Source organism: Myiozetetes cayanensis, unplaced genomic scaffold (genome assembly GCF_022539395.1).
Source record: "Myiozetetes cayanensis isolate MyiCay16 unplaced genomic scaffold, myiCay2020 scf9, whole genome shotgun sequence".
Taxonomy (NCBI): Eukaryota; Metazoa; Chordata; class Aves; order Passeriformes; family Tyrannidae; genus Myiozetetes; species Myiozetetes cayanensis.
Genome location: NW_026088185.1, coordinates 20,198,785 through 20,213,878, shown reverse-complemented (window position 1 = coordinate 20,213,878; position 15,094 = coordinate 20,198,785).

Sequence of the window (15,094 nt, the reverse complement as noted above, 5' to 3'; positions counted from 1 at the left end):
TGAACTATGAACCCATTGTGGGCGTTTTGACATGCTGGAAAGATTTACCAGGGATGGAAGACAAAAATAAAATCAAGTGATACCGTTCCAATTCCTTTTTTTTTTCCCCTAACAAGAGAGTGTCGTGTTATAAAAACATGACAAAAATTATGTACAGTAAGTGATAATTGTATCGGAGATTAGTCAAACCTCCTGTCTTTTGTTAAGATGTTCATAACAATCTTGGTAACTTGGCATCCCTTACAACTGTCTGTCCAGTTATGAGTCTTGATCATTTTCAAACTCATTTCCCTGTGTTTTGTTTTTGTGTGTGTGTTTGTTTTGTTTGGGGTTTGTTGTTGTTGTTGTTCTTTCATTTTTCTTCGTTTCTCTTTGGTTTTTTGCAGAGTGGTGAGGTAAGATGTTGCAAATCTGAGGAAGGAAGTTGGTGTTTGAATCATTCTAGGCAAGGACTTAAGATACTTGCGATGTAAAATGTTACAGGCAATAAACTGATTATAGTTTATTTATGATGTATCAAGTGGCAAAATATTTTGACTATACTTTTGGAAACTATTAGAACTCCTCATAAGCTTTTGCTTGTTTGCTATTTTAAAATATGATTTACAGAGAGAATATTCATGATGAAAACTTGGACAAAGAGAAGTCAGTGGTGTCAGTCCTAAATGCTCTGTGGTATAGTAAAAATATAGCATAAGAGCTAGCCAATTCCATACAACTTTAGGATGTAATGGATTACTTTGTTATGCTTCCTGTGTGTTTTTGTTATCTGTAGGCGTGACAGACCTGTTTGTGTGTATCGTGTAGTAAGTTCTACAGTAATGCAGGTTTGGAGCACATTAGTACATGACTGTTGTGTTTTTAGAATGAGTAGAAGAACAGGTAGTTTTTATTTTGCCGAAAGGACTGGCAAGGGGAAGGAAAAAAGAGAGAAAACTAGAAATGGAGTGTGGGAAGCAATGATTTAAAAATGATAGGAAAAAATAAGTACAAGGCAATCAGGCTTATCAAATACTGTTTTGCTAATGACTTTCCTGCCATTTAGTTTCTCTTTTGACTGCATTTGCAGCCTCTGAGATTTTCCTTGCAGAAGAATTTTCTGATTTGCCAGTCCTAATGTTTTATCTTAGTTAGGTGATTAAGTGCTTCCCAATCACCCTTCACTTCGTAATCATATCTGATTGCTCATTTTAGTCCTAAGTGAATACATTACATTGTGAAATGTAGACAAGAAGCATCTGGCAAGAGTTGCTGGTTTTATTTTAGAGAGAGATTGAAGAGCTACATGCAGATATGGTTTCCTTATTTTTACCTTTTCATAGAGAAGTAAAGAAAGAGGAAGAGTCTCAAGAGGAAAGAAAAAAAAAGTCAAGCAGACCTCCAGTGTGTTGTCAATATGTCCACTGAAGTTCAGTAAAAGAGTAAAACTTTTTTGAAGTATCTATTTGATATAATCCAAGGGATTTGGTGAACATATAGAGAGCAGTTTAGTCCAACATACTCCTACTGCTATGTAGGGACTCATAGAATCACATACAGAGATTTTCCATTAGCAGTAGGATGTGGATGTACCTTACAAATCTCTCTTCTTTGTCAAAGCACAAGTGACAGATGGTATCAGTGACACCTTAGTTCTGTCTTCTGCTTCAAAATAGACTTGCTGTCAGTTATTTCAGACTAGAAGTGAATTAAATTTGCCTATTATTTATTGGTTAGTTAATACTTAGTATTATTAGCATTTCCCATGTCCTTGTTTGTTAACATTTAGCAGAATAAATCCTGACCCATGATAGGGCTCCTACCTGTTAATATAGTGTGAAGAATAAGATTAAATTAAAAAGTTGCATTCAGCATTCCATTTATTTAACATCATGGTACAACAGTAAAAATATATAGCAACATTTTCCAAAACACTGAAAATAATTAGGAACACAAAGGATTGTATTTTCAGAAAGATATTCCTGATTTCGGCATAATCTTCTGTTATGATGTTGCACTTACAGTTTACTATCTGTGCATGAGTTCCCTATTGCTAAAACGAGGATAATGATATTTTCCATTTTACAGAACTACTGTGTAGAAAAACCCATTAATATTTTATCTCAGATATTAATGTGCTTTATGCTATAGAAAATGCTACAAGTAAAACACAAGCACAAAAAAATCCTCATTATCTTTATTTGAATTTGGAAAAAAAATGGAAAATATTATTTTTAATAAGAAGTTAAAGAATAATTTCACTTATATCACTGAGCTGAATTTTTTCCCACTTTTGATCCATTTGGAGAATGACCTATGTAGGAAGAAATCTGAGAGGAGTTAGAAGTTGCTAATGTGGAGCCTGCATGAAGTTGCTAAAAAGGAAAGCTATGTAGGAAGAGCCTATAATTTCATTCCTATCTTTGGACTTGGATTAATGCCCGGAATAGTGACAAATAGAGCGTCACTGGGGAAAGACTGAGAATAATCTCCATTGGCAATAACAACTAAAGGAATGGATAACTGTGATTATAACAATAAAGTATTTGCTAATAAAAACAATCCTTTTCTATTTTCAGTACAGATAACTGGCAAGAGAGACTTTTGTAACATTTTCAATGGAAGGTAGAAAAGGAAATGTTGATAACTGTGTGTGTGCAACTGTGTGAATATGTCCATGATATATATACACATATCTATGTTCAACAGACAAATTCAGCTGGGGGTATTACAGAATATTTTCTGTCTCTCAAGGCCAAAACCATACTTTTCCTAGGAGAGTTACTGAAGAGACACTGTGTTGAAGAGCTTGGCACACAAGGTGCATATATACCTGAGGACATCTCTTTCATAGAAGTAGGGGTGGCATGTAATACAGCACTGGTATTTCATTTGTCCTCCGTCATTTAATCATCTTTGTTTAAAAAAAAAAAAAAAAGTACAGACACACTCTAGTTTCAGTGTTAAGTACTTCCACACACAATTTAATCCCATTTTGCTATTATTGCTATCCCTTCAGCACCCCAACTTTACCTCCTGCTCCTCAAGAAACACTACTTCACCTGCTGCCCTATTTCTGCCTTCAGAAGACCTAGGCCTACAGAAAAACTCCTTGTGCTGTTTGAGTTGATAATATCCTCTGAGAAAAAGGGTAATGGACTTTTCAGGCTCTCTTTGAAGCCTGAGGGAACAACAGTGGTCCCTGTAGGTCTCACTTCCCTTATTCAAAATTCAAATCGTTCTGTCTCTCTGTTCGTTCTGTTTTAGGGGTAAAGTATTTATGTCTATAAGACACAGTGGCTCTGTCTTTCTTTAGGAAAGGTTTAAGAAACTGGGGCTCTGGCAAAAGAATAACAAAAAGAGGGGTAAATTGAGCAAAATTATAGTATAGTGTAATAAATAACTTCAAAAATATTTTTAAAGTTCTGTTGGTTTTTGGTTTGGTTGTTTGTTTTTTTTAAACATGTTTGTATACATGAAAAAGGGAAGCAGCTCATACCACCTGGGTCTGTGTGTGGAACAAGATGGTACTAAAGCCCTGCATGAACAAAAGTTCCCCAATGTGTAGGGAGATAATAGTTTTATTAAGTTTGCATTTTTTTGATTCCTTGTAGTGCTTTTGAAGCGTGGTGGATCTAAAAGGAATATAGAATTGTAAGAAACCCACTGCCAATACTGGCCAAAAAGCATACAGAAACAAGACATGGGATTTCAACAGTAGACACGTTTTCCTTAGCAAATGGAGAATTTACTTACAGAGATGTCAGCTTTTAAGTATTCCTGCCACTGTAGGATTTTCTGCATTTCTGAACACTGTTACCAGGTTGGGAAAGGGATAAATTATATGTGATAAGGGTCTGTCCAGGTTGGGCCTATGTTGAAAGAACAGCTGACCTCTCAATCCACTTCATGCATAGTATAACAAAAGGTAGTCTTCCACCACCTCTTCCTTCATTATAGAAAAGTATGCTAATGCAAACATGTTTAAAGTTAGATATGTTATTTTTTAAAGTTCTTGCATATTCTGCGTGTTTTTTCCCAGTATATGTAAAATTTGATTATGACTATTGAAACAATCTAATTTTCTAAAAGAATTTTGCAGTCTTACCTCTTCTATATAGGGCATTCCCTACTATGCATGTGGAGTACAATTGAGGAAGATACAGTAAATAACTAAAATAAAATATAGTAAATATGTTTTAAAACAAAAAGCATTTCTATTTACAGGAGTAATTATCACTATGTGATCAAATATTTTAGGCAATTTAACATATTCTACATATAAAGAGGCAGTATTATTTAAGTCAAAAACCAGGGATATATGTGCATGCTTTTTTTTTTATAGCAGAACCAAGGGTTAATAGATAGAGAGATCTACTTTTGGTCTGAAAGAGTGCAATAACTCAAGCTAGTGACATTGCTGGGGAGGTAAAGACGTGTCTAAATATTAACTAGTATGAAATATCTTGTCGAAGCCCATTGTTGACACACATTCTTCAACAACAAGAGTCTGTTTGCAAGCAGAAATAGGAACATGTGATGATACAGCTGAACAAAATACAGTTCTCCGTAGTATGTGCAGTTGCTAAGGATATAAACCTGTCAGTGATATCTCATTTTAGGAGTTCAGAGAACAAATAATAGCTCTATGACTAACTATTAATGATCTGGAGTGAAAAAGAAGCACTGTTGGGTAACAGAAGGCAGAATCATTTTACTATATGCAGCGATGAAAATTACCTTGCACAAACAGTACAGCCTTGAAGTAGGGTGGGTGGAGGTGCAGCTAGGTGGGAGGCAGAAAAGAGGATTGAGAGAATATGATTTATGGGTGCGAAATACAATCCTGTAAATAAATTTTTACATCAGAAATTTAACACTAGGGATGCTGCAGACTGAGCTGTGAGTTTTCAGATGCTCCCTGCTTTCAGTTTTGGATTAATGGCAGTTATTTCCACAGCAACCGTTAGTGACATTGCAGAAAGGACTGCAGCTAGAGTTTTTCCATAGTTATGGATTGCTGTTTAAGATGATCCTCTATCAATTCCTTTCCTCTTTTCCTCAATACATGTTTTTACTGACATAACATATGCAAATAAGCATCAAATTTGTATAACTGAAATCTAGCTGAACAGCCTTGCCCAGTCTTTCCAATGTTGATTTCCTAGCAGAGCAGTAGAGATAGCACATTATTTAAATTCTTTTAAAGATTATTTTAAGGTATTGGTGCTGCCTTAAAAACATAAATACAACTTATTATCAAATTGGAAACATCTGAATGATCCAGGTGATCACCAGTAGGTTATTGGTGGAGAATCAACAAATTCTTAAGGTTGGAAAAGGCCCCCAAGATTACTGAGTCCAACCTTTTACCAAAGACCACCGTATCAACAGTTCACTAGATTTGGTTCAGAAGGGCACTAATGTGGTCACAGTCATTATAGGCAGGATAAGCATAGACCTGCTTAAAGCCAAGAAAAACACATTGTTGTGAAGGGGTTGAATATCTTGATTCCTGCTACATCTAAGAGATTGAATTGCATAATGAGTTACAGAAGGTTATTTTCACTAAAAATAAAAATAACATTTTCATTATTATTCTATGAATAATTATTATTGAACCGTAATGTGATATTAAAAGCTTTTCTGATTGCTTTCTCCTCTCTCAGTTCTATTTGCAAAATAAATATTTCGTAGTTCTGATCTACAGGGCCAGTTCAGAAAAGAACAGTTGCAGGTGTGTTAAATCTGTTTTTCTTGCTGAATTCTCCAGCAGCAGCAAATTAAGGCCAAGGAGTTCTCTCCCATGCCTGTAACTGCTGTGTCACTCCTTTCCCATTGTACATCTCTGTATGGATGAGACTGCACACTGTTGGAACATCTTTAGCTACTGCATTACCACACTAGCACACAAGAGTGCAGTGTAGGGGCAGACTGAAAGGATGTTGCAGCCAAGAACACAAACAGAACTGATATTAGTGAGTCTAATTTTAGGTGCAAGAGCCTCAACATTTTTTTTCCAAACAATGAGAAACAGGCTTAAAACTATCTCAGTAGATATTATACATTGAGTAATGTCCTTTTCAGTGTTGTTTTTTTTATCTGTCTCTAGTTTGTACTTTGTATATGTGTGTACAATTCTTCAAAAAAAGTTACTCTTTTAATTTTTTCTTTGCAAATTATAAGATATTTCAGCCACAATTTCCATAGATATTTTGTAGCTATATGTTTTAATAAATTATTATATTTTTAAATTATTGATGTTTAATAATGTTAGGAAATATTTATTCCACTGAAGATGAACATAGTCTACAAAGAGAATATCTAGTATGACACATTTTAAAACAATTTCTTGTGGGATTTGTTTTGAATAGTTGTTTCTAAAAGTTTTATTTCTTTTAAACTAACAGAAGCTTTTGTATGTACAGCATTATGAGGTGTTAAGTAATTTATTTAGTTAAGTCCTGCAACACATCTAGTAACTAAACAGGTATAAATACTTGGATTGGGAAGAGAATGACAGGCAGCTAGATACATGTGCAAAATTCATGGTACAGTATCAATCCAATCACTTACAAATAGCAGTGAATCAATTTATACAATATGAACATAGGGCAGCCTTGGCTCCAGAAGTATATCTCACCTTTTAGCCTGCTGATTGCATGCACTGGAGTCAACTAAATGAAATTCTCTGTGCCTTGAGCTAGATGAAGAAGGACCTTTTGAGTAGTAAATCCTTGACAGCAGATCTCTGCTTAGTATTGTAGAAGTTGACCTAGTCTTTCCTGACAGCAATTAAGGCATGAGGGATTAAAACAATAATTGCATTTTTACAAGGATTTTTCTTGGCTTGTTACTTCATTTCTCCCTCACGTCTCCAACCTGAAGGACCAGTGAGTGGGGTTGTTTACTTTGTTGGTTTTTTGTTTGTATTTTTTTCTAATTGTGCTTAACTTTGGATTTATTTGGTCTAAAGGTAACTTAATGGAGTTAAAACCCCAGTGATATAGACCTTATATGCAGAAAATCATGATACCAGAAATATTAAATCAGTAACTTCAATTATTCCCCTGAATAATGCACTTATAAAATACATAAGTAATTGTACATGGCATAAATTAACTAAAATGTGGAATTAGGAATAGTAAGACTCTTTGGTCTCATGGCAAGGTTCCCTATAGAGTAGGTAGGTCTCACAGCAAGGCAGCTTATAGAGTCAGAATTTAGGTGTGTTCCCCACGTGCTTTACCAGCAGTTCGAAGAGGGAAAGGGGAGTCATGATAGAATTTGCTTGGCTTTCAGAAGAGTCATCTTAAAATTCTGGCTTCTTGTTGCAACACTAATATCAGAAAGAAAATCCAGCATATAACCTCATTGTATAATACAATGCCAGCAATGGTAAAAACAGCTGGAATGTTTTAGCTTTCATATGCTGCCTAACATTTGAGATGTTTGCTTTTACTTTTACTCTGCTTCCATATCTGTATGTGTTTGTGGAGACCTAGTTCTGTCAAAAGGGAACTGGTGATAAAATATGCATAGTATTGTTAATAGTACAAAGATAACACAGTATAAAAACCTCTTTAGAAATTAGTTGCCACAGACTGAGGACACAGTAACTTAACCTGTCTTTAGACAGTCTCTATTTTAAATTCTTATGCTCTTAGGCTTTTGTAGTACTCACGTTTCCTCTCCATGTTTCTTCAGAAAGCTTTTGATTGCAGATGGCAAATAGAAAAACTGTACTCACGAGTTATTTAGTTGTATTAATATTTATGGAATTTGTTGAACCAAGAAAAAATATAAATAACTAATTTTAAGCCAACAAACTGAAGTTCTTATGTTAATTGCTGAAGAGTAACACTACAGCACAAAGTTCAGTTGGAGACAAATTACCATTTGATATGTACCCTGAGTATTGATACTTGGGCCAGCACTCTTTGACCTTTCTGTCAATCACCTGCTGATGGGACAGAGCGTACCCTCAGCAGATTTGCAGACAATACAAAAAAGGTGAAGAGTTACTGCACAATATTGTAAATCCAGTGGTTGTGCTGCCATTCAGATGGACCTGATCAGGCTGGATAATGGAGCAGAGAGGAATCTCATGATATTCAACAAAGGGGAGTGCCAAGTCCTAGCAATACATGCTTGGGGACCAAGTGGCTGGAAAGTGGCAATGCAGAGTAGGATTCTGGGGTCTTGGGGGCCAAGAAATTGATCATGAGCCAGCAATGCACCATCACAGCAAGGAAAGCCAACTGCATCTTGGGCTGCAGCAGGAAGAGAACTGCCAGCAGATTGAGGCAGGTCATCCTTTGTACTTGGTATTGATGAGGTCATATCTGAAGTACCATGTCCACTTCTGGGCTCCACAGTAAGAGAAATATGTGGACTTTCTGTACTAAGTTTATAGAAGGACCTCAAAGATCATTAAGGTCTTGGAGCATATTTTCATGCAAAGAGAGGCTGAAAGAAGTGGGACTTCCAGTCTGGAGGAGAGAAAGCTCAGCATAAATCTTATGTGTTTAAGTACCTTTGGGAGAGAATGAAGAAAAGGGAGCTAGACTTTTATCAGTAGTCCCTAGTGGTAGGATAAGAGGTGATGGGCACAAATTAAAACACTTGAAATTCCCTGTGAACAAAATAACCCCCTTTTTTTACTGTGAGGATGATCAAACATTGGAATGACTTGCCTGGAGAGGTGGTGGGATCTCTGTAGAGATATTAAAAAAATGTCTGGAGTAGGTTCCTGCACAACCTGGTCTCTATGACGCTGCTTGTGTAAGAGGGTTGGACTAGATGATCTCCAGAGGTCCCTTCAAACCTAAATGGTGGTTTCTCTTACCTTCAGATAATATGGTGGGAAAAAATTATCAAAATGGCTGTGTATGTACATAAATCTCAATTAGTTGTGCTTAACTAATAGAAATGTGGAAAGAAGCTGTGGTGGAATCTGTCACTGGCACAACAATGCATCCTGTTGTTGTGGGCTTCCCCATAAGCTTACTGAACTGTGCTTAGACCAGTGGACTCTGGTATCTTTCCCATCAGGACTTTACTGCTCCATACAGATTCGTGAAAGAAACTTTCTAGTTGCAGCTTTTGTGGGGCAGTCTGTCAGCATATAATGGAATATGTTCATCTGACACTGTGGTGTGACAGTAAAAGGAAAGAATGACTGAATAAAATACACAATTTTCACTTAATATAAACAGGTTTGATGGAAACATTTACAATCTAAGATATTTAATGCATTGAGAGATTCAGAACTGAGAACTGTATTAGTCATAACAGCTAGATGGCCACTATAACACAATTTCTTTTCTTACAACATATAGAGCCCAGGTTTTCTTCTTTTTTAAGGCCTATTCTTACAGAAATAGTAAAAACCTATAGGAAAAAATTTTTAAAATGTTTTTATTAATCACTACCAACTCAGTGAGATAAGACTTTACAGTATACGAATTTTTTTATCTAAAACCTGATTTTTATCATTCTATGTATTAAAAAGGCTTTTATGCTTTTTGCTAGGCTTTTCAGCCTAGTTATGAGCATGTATAAAGTGTCAGTTTTCTGCTATAGTAGATAGAAATTTTCTGCACTTATAATCTACTGCCAGTGGTGCAGCTACTGGCAGTAGATAATGTTTTAAGCATTTGCATCAGTGAGCACATTTTACAGCCACTTTGAGCTATCCTACCATGCATTTGAAGGAAACATTGTGTCTCTTCTGACCACAAATTGAATTTACTTGCAGGTCTTCATTTTATAAAATATAAAAAGATGTTCAGTTTCTGCCAAATTCAGTTTTGTGCTTTAAAATCTCTCTTCTTAAGATAAACTGAAAGGCATTTTGAGTCAGGAAAACTCTTGCTTTCATGTAAGAAAAAAAAAAGGAGGTTAAATACAGGAGGTGAATACTGAGGGGAAGCAGGGAGGGACATGTAGAATTATTTTCAGGTGTTCAAAAACACATTGAATTCAAACCTAGAAGTTGGTGGGAATCAAAAATCAAAAATTACTTCTGTTTCTCAAGATAAATTTGTCTTCTCCACTCTCCCTTTGTTTTTAAAATTACAGTATTCAAACCAACCCTCTTCTACTGTCCCAAGAGCTGCTGTGTTATGAATAGTGAAGCTCTGGTGCGTCCTGAGCAACATTTTTCACATTCTCCCCTTAAAACTGACCAGAAACAAATAAACTGAGAAAGAAGTTGAAGGATATGTAGAAGTGAAAGTTAATTTTATTTTCAGAGGCTATAATTAATAGCTTCTTTTTTTCCAGGGACTCTTTTAGCTGTGTGCAAGCAGCATTTATGAGGTCTAGAGAAACTGCAAAAAAGGGAATGATAGCATAGAGAGGAGGAGGTGGGCACATTGGAATTTTGTGAATTCCTGGAGTATATTAAAATTTAGGCTGTGATTCTTGCTTTGTATTAGGATGCTGAAGAATGTTTTGGGGTTTTAACTATCCTGTCAGACAAATCTTTATGCAAAATGGTACTTTTTGTTCATGAAGATTCATTCTTTGAAAAAGCCCCAATGTATTGTCACAATTTAGCGAGTTTTGAGTAAATAGTGAATAAACAAATGGCTTTCCACGTTTTTGTGTGCCATGTAATATCTAGTCTAGTGGTGTCAGAAGTGCTTTTCCTGCCTTTTAGAGTAGTAGTGGTCTATTTTAATTCTGCTAACCCTGTATATAGGGCCTTTAAAGTTCTAGTCCTAGGAAGATTTATTTGTGTAATGCTATATATATAATTAAAGTTTTTTTGAGTTTTACAGTTGAGCAGCCTACATATTAACTTGCTTAAAATTTATGGATCTGGCAATATAAAAATTTATAATTTATCTTTTTTTTACAGGTAGGTAGAACTTTTGGATAAGACTCTTAACTCCTGAACTACTTAAGTCCCTTGTTTGTTTTAAAAAGGTACATTTCCTTCTGGAGGTTCTGAGTTTAAAATTCTTTAGCTTATGGAATTAAAACTGCTTGTCACTCAAGTTAAAAAAACTTTTTTATGGAGTGGTTTTATCGTACCTTAAGAAATTTTTGCAAAAATAACATCTGATAAGTAACAACTGTATTTGAAATTAATATGCATCATATGGCTTGTGATACTTTTTTTGTCAAACTGAGTTTTGCAATGTAGATTTTTAATACAAGTGCTTAACCTCTATACTCTGAAAATGAAACTACTAGTAAAGTTGACACCATATGGTGTTTCCATTCTGTAGCAGGGAGTAGGTGTTCACCTGCTAGAGTTCCTGGCTCTAATTTGAAGAGAATAGGGAGAAAACAAAGGGATCATGTCAACAGTCTGTCAGCTAACCCAGTAAACAGAGATGGAAATGTCAGCAGCTTATCTGCCAGGGGCGATGAATCACTTGTGTGCCTGTCTGGGTAGAATCAGGATGGAGAGAGCTGGCCTGCCAGACCATCTGCCCAGAAGTGCTGTCCTGAAAGGGAAACTGTCTGCTGGCTGATAGGTCCAGGTTAACCTGTAATCTTTTCTCAGATGGTGCCATAAGCAAATGAATGACCTAAGAGAATGAGAGGATGGTAGAAAGAAGAAATCTAAACATAACTTGCACTAAGGCAGAATTCTTCAATAACAAGATATATATCATTTAACACATAAAGTTCTTCTACTGGTGAAAAAAATACTGGAGTCAGGCAATTGGAATTCCAGTGTATGTAATCTCATGTGCATGGTAATACACTGAATCCAAAGAGATGTTTGTATGTTTGGGGTTTTTTTTAAGCTTGTAAATCTTGTTACTTTCTGTTTCTTGAATGGGGGTTGATTCTTTGGGTTTTTTAATTTTTTCTAGGATTCTAGTAATAATTCTAATAACTCTTCCTTGGGAGAGTAAAATAAGGTGTTTAAATCATAGTAAAAGAGGTGATTTTACAGAGCTGTAGCTTTTATACAAGTATTCTAAGATTGTGTGTTAGGCTTTGCATCAATTACTAGATTATGATATTGAAGAGAATAGTGTGCAAGCCATATTATTGCATTTTAAAAATGTAAAAGGAATACCTTCTGCATGTAAGAGCGTGTAGATGATAATCACGTTTCTTCAGTGTTCAGTTGGATAATTGGTACATGAAGCACAATATTCACTCATCATTTTTACCTTTTTTTTTTTTTTGGTCTTTTTGTCTTACAACTTTTGGTTTGTAAACTTTTTTTTCTTTTTCTTCTTGATTGAGGATGCCAGAATGTGATGCAAAGTCATTCCCAGACTACAATAGGAGTCTATGTTACTACTGGCCAAAACCATCCACATCGACTCTGCATGGGAATGCGCCCTTGTATTAGTAGCATCTCATTTACCTCTGGATACCTGTATTTTATATAGTACTGATTTTTTTTTCTGTGTCTCAGAATGTCACATAAGCCTATTAAAAGACTCTGCAAGGCATTTGATGTCGACACAGTTACTTTGATCAAATAAACCTGTATTCAGAAAAAAGTGATGTTTGGCAAGACTTAGCTCTCCTTAAGCTGTTCTGATGCTGATCAGTTATTCTAGCATCTCTAATTCTAAACTGATTGCAGTCTTTAGTCTTTATTTTCCATTCTATGATTTTACCCAGGATCAGTGTCAAAATAACAGTGTATATTTATGTGTCTGATCTCTTTCATGCTTTGAAAATACTTTGTATTATTAAGAGGAAAAGGTCAAAGTAGGTGCTAATTAAAAAACAAAGAAATCGTGACAATTTGAAGAGTGAATTTAGGATAAATATAAGAAGCAGAAAGTATATAAATGTACAGCGAGGAAATACTAATATTGACATTTCTGCAATAATGGCAACCTCAGCCTTTATTCTTTGATGTTCTTTCAATGTACCAAGATCAGGTATTTATATAATCAGATAATGTACTTGTGTTTGAATAGTATTTGAGCTTTGAAATTTAAGTTCACAAAGGATGGCAATGTACACTTAATTTTAAAGGAGACATAATGTCCTGTGACTACTCTATCTCCCATCCTTGGTCCTTCTCAGTTAGTCCTTTTATGAATGCTAAAGTCTGTGAAAGCAGAAGCCTTGCATTTCTGGTATCGTGCACTTGTCTGTAGAACACCACATTTTGTCGTCAAAATAGTTTATATGGCTTACATAAACCAAGTTGACTTTCTGTAGGGAAACTCTAGAACACTTGTTTATGTAAATGTTACGTACATTTGTGTAACATGTACATTTGGTCTCTGAACACAGAATGAAGTAAATAAAATACATAACAGTTTCAACCAAAGGTCTGAAGTTCTGTGGAGGACAAGCTCGTAACTGGATATAGTCCTGTTTGCTTCAGCATTTTTGCTTTAACTAAAAACCCATCCTCTGGAGCATTGGCAAGGATGGAGCTAAATTTACTCTGTATAGTTCCTTAATATAACATATATTAAGTTCTTGCACCTTTGTCTTCCAGAATGTATTTCAGGATGCTGAGTAGAAAATTACTTGGGTTCTTTAGCTTCCTTGAGAAACAAGTGCTGTAATGCCCCTTGGTTCTTTGGCAGATTTTCCTGTGTTTCCCTGTGTTTGCCTGGTTTACAAGCTCTTTGGTGCAGAAATTATTTTCATTGGTGTATCACTTTTCAGCTTGTAATAAATAACAAGTAATAAATAAAGTTCAATAAATAACAATAAATCCATCCTGAAACGCACAGTTAAATAGTAACAGATACATATACAACAAAAGAAAAATTACTATTGGTAATGTGCAGTGTTTGTCTTTTGGAAGTTGAGTACCTTAATTTTTAATGAATTCCATACAATAATAGACAGGTCACTTTGTTCATCATCTCAGAGCTTATTTCTTACTTGAACAATGTTCTGTGAAATTACACTTTCTTTACATGGTTTATAATTGCCCAGCCTAGTCTCCTGAATTGTCCTCTACTGTTCTTGTCTATTTCTGCATATGCTTTACTATCCCTCTGTAATTTGTTTTATTCTCAAAAATGTGACTGTTAATTTTCTGATGTTATTTTGAGTTCTAATGTGGCTTTGTATTAAATATTAGTTAATGGGTAACTGGGTTTTTTTTCACAGAAGTTCAAGGAAAATAAGGGTTTGTTCTTTCACACTTGTTTAAATTTTAATTGCCTTTTCAAGTAACAAACAAGCTTCAAGCTAAGACTTGCAGATGTTGAAAACTAGGTCATCTTGTTTATGCACAAACCCTGCTTGCTGTACTGCAAAGTGATGGTCTATAAAAACACATTAGAAGGACTTTCCTAGGATTAGGCAAATCAATAAGAATGTTAGAATAACCTTATTGCATGTTGTCATGAAATAACTATTATTTTTTATTAGTTATTGACCTATTCTGGTTTTTACCTAATTGGATTTACTTTACTCATCCATAGTCTGATATTTAATTTTTAAGGAGATTCTTCACTAAAAATGTAAGCCATGGAAGCAGACTGGTATTTAACCAGCATTGATCCAGTGCTTCCCATAATTTGTCTAAAGGTAGGGTACCTTTAGACAGGACTGGTCACCACCAAGAGAACAAGATCATGCCAGATTACATGGCCATACCATACATGACCATTACATAGTAGTCTTTTTAGCCATGAAATTAATTTAAAATATGGTGATGTAAAGCTCCTTCCTTCCGTCACCCCACATTAGTCAGACCATATGCCCAGTCAGCCCTTCATTTTGCTAAAGTGATCTGTAAACAGGCCAGCAGTTTTTCACTCCAAACTCTTATTATTTGGCAGTTAATGAGAAATATGAGGCTAGTGATACAACTACACATGAAAAAAGTGCTTAGTATTACAGCAGTAGTTTATACATAGTTTGTACTGATTTTTAGGTTTAAACTGTCATTTATGGAGAGAGTTTAAAAAATTTCAGGATCACATGAGGTAAACTGGGGTAAACTCCAAAGGTGTGGTGAGATTTTTGGAAATTCTGTTCTGCCTTATCTGTGCTGCCTGTTCACAGCCAGCATCATCAGTGAATTGATTCTAGTGAGTTGAAATGCAACCTGTTTTCCTAAAGAAGCCCTACTTGCAGTTCACTTTTGTTTTCTTTTTCTGAATCTCTTGCCACTTTATGGCAATAATACAAAAGATATTAAAAAAAT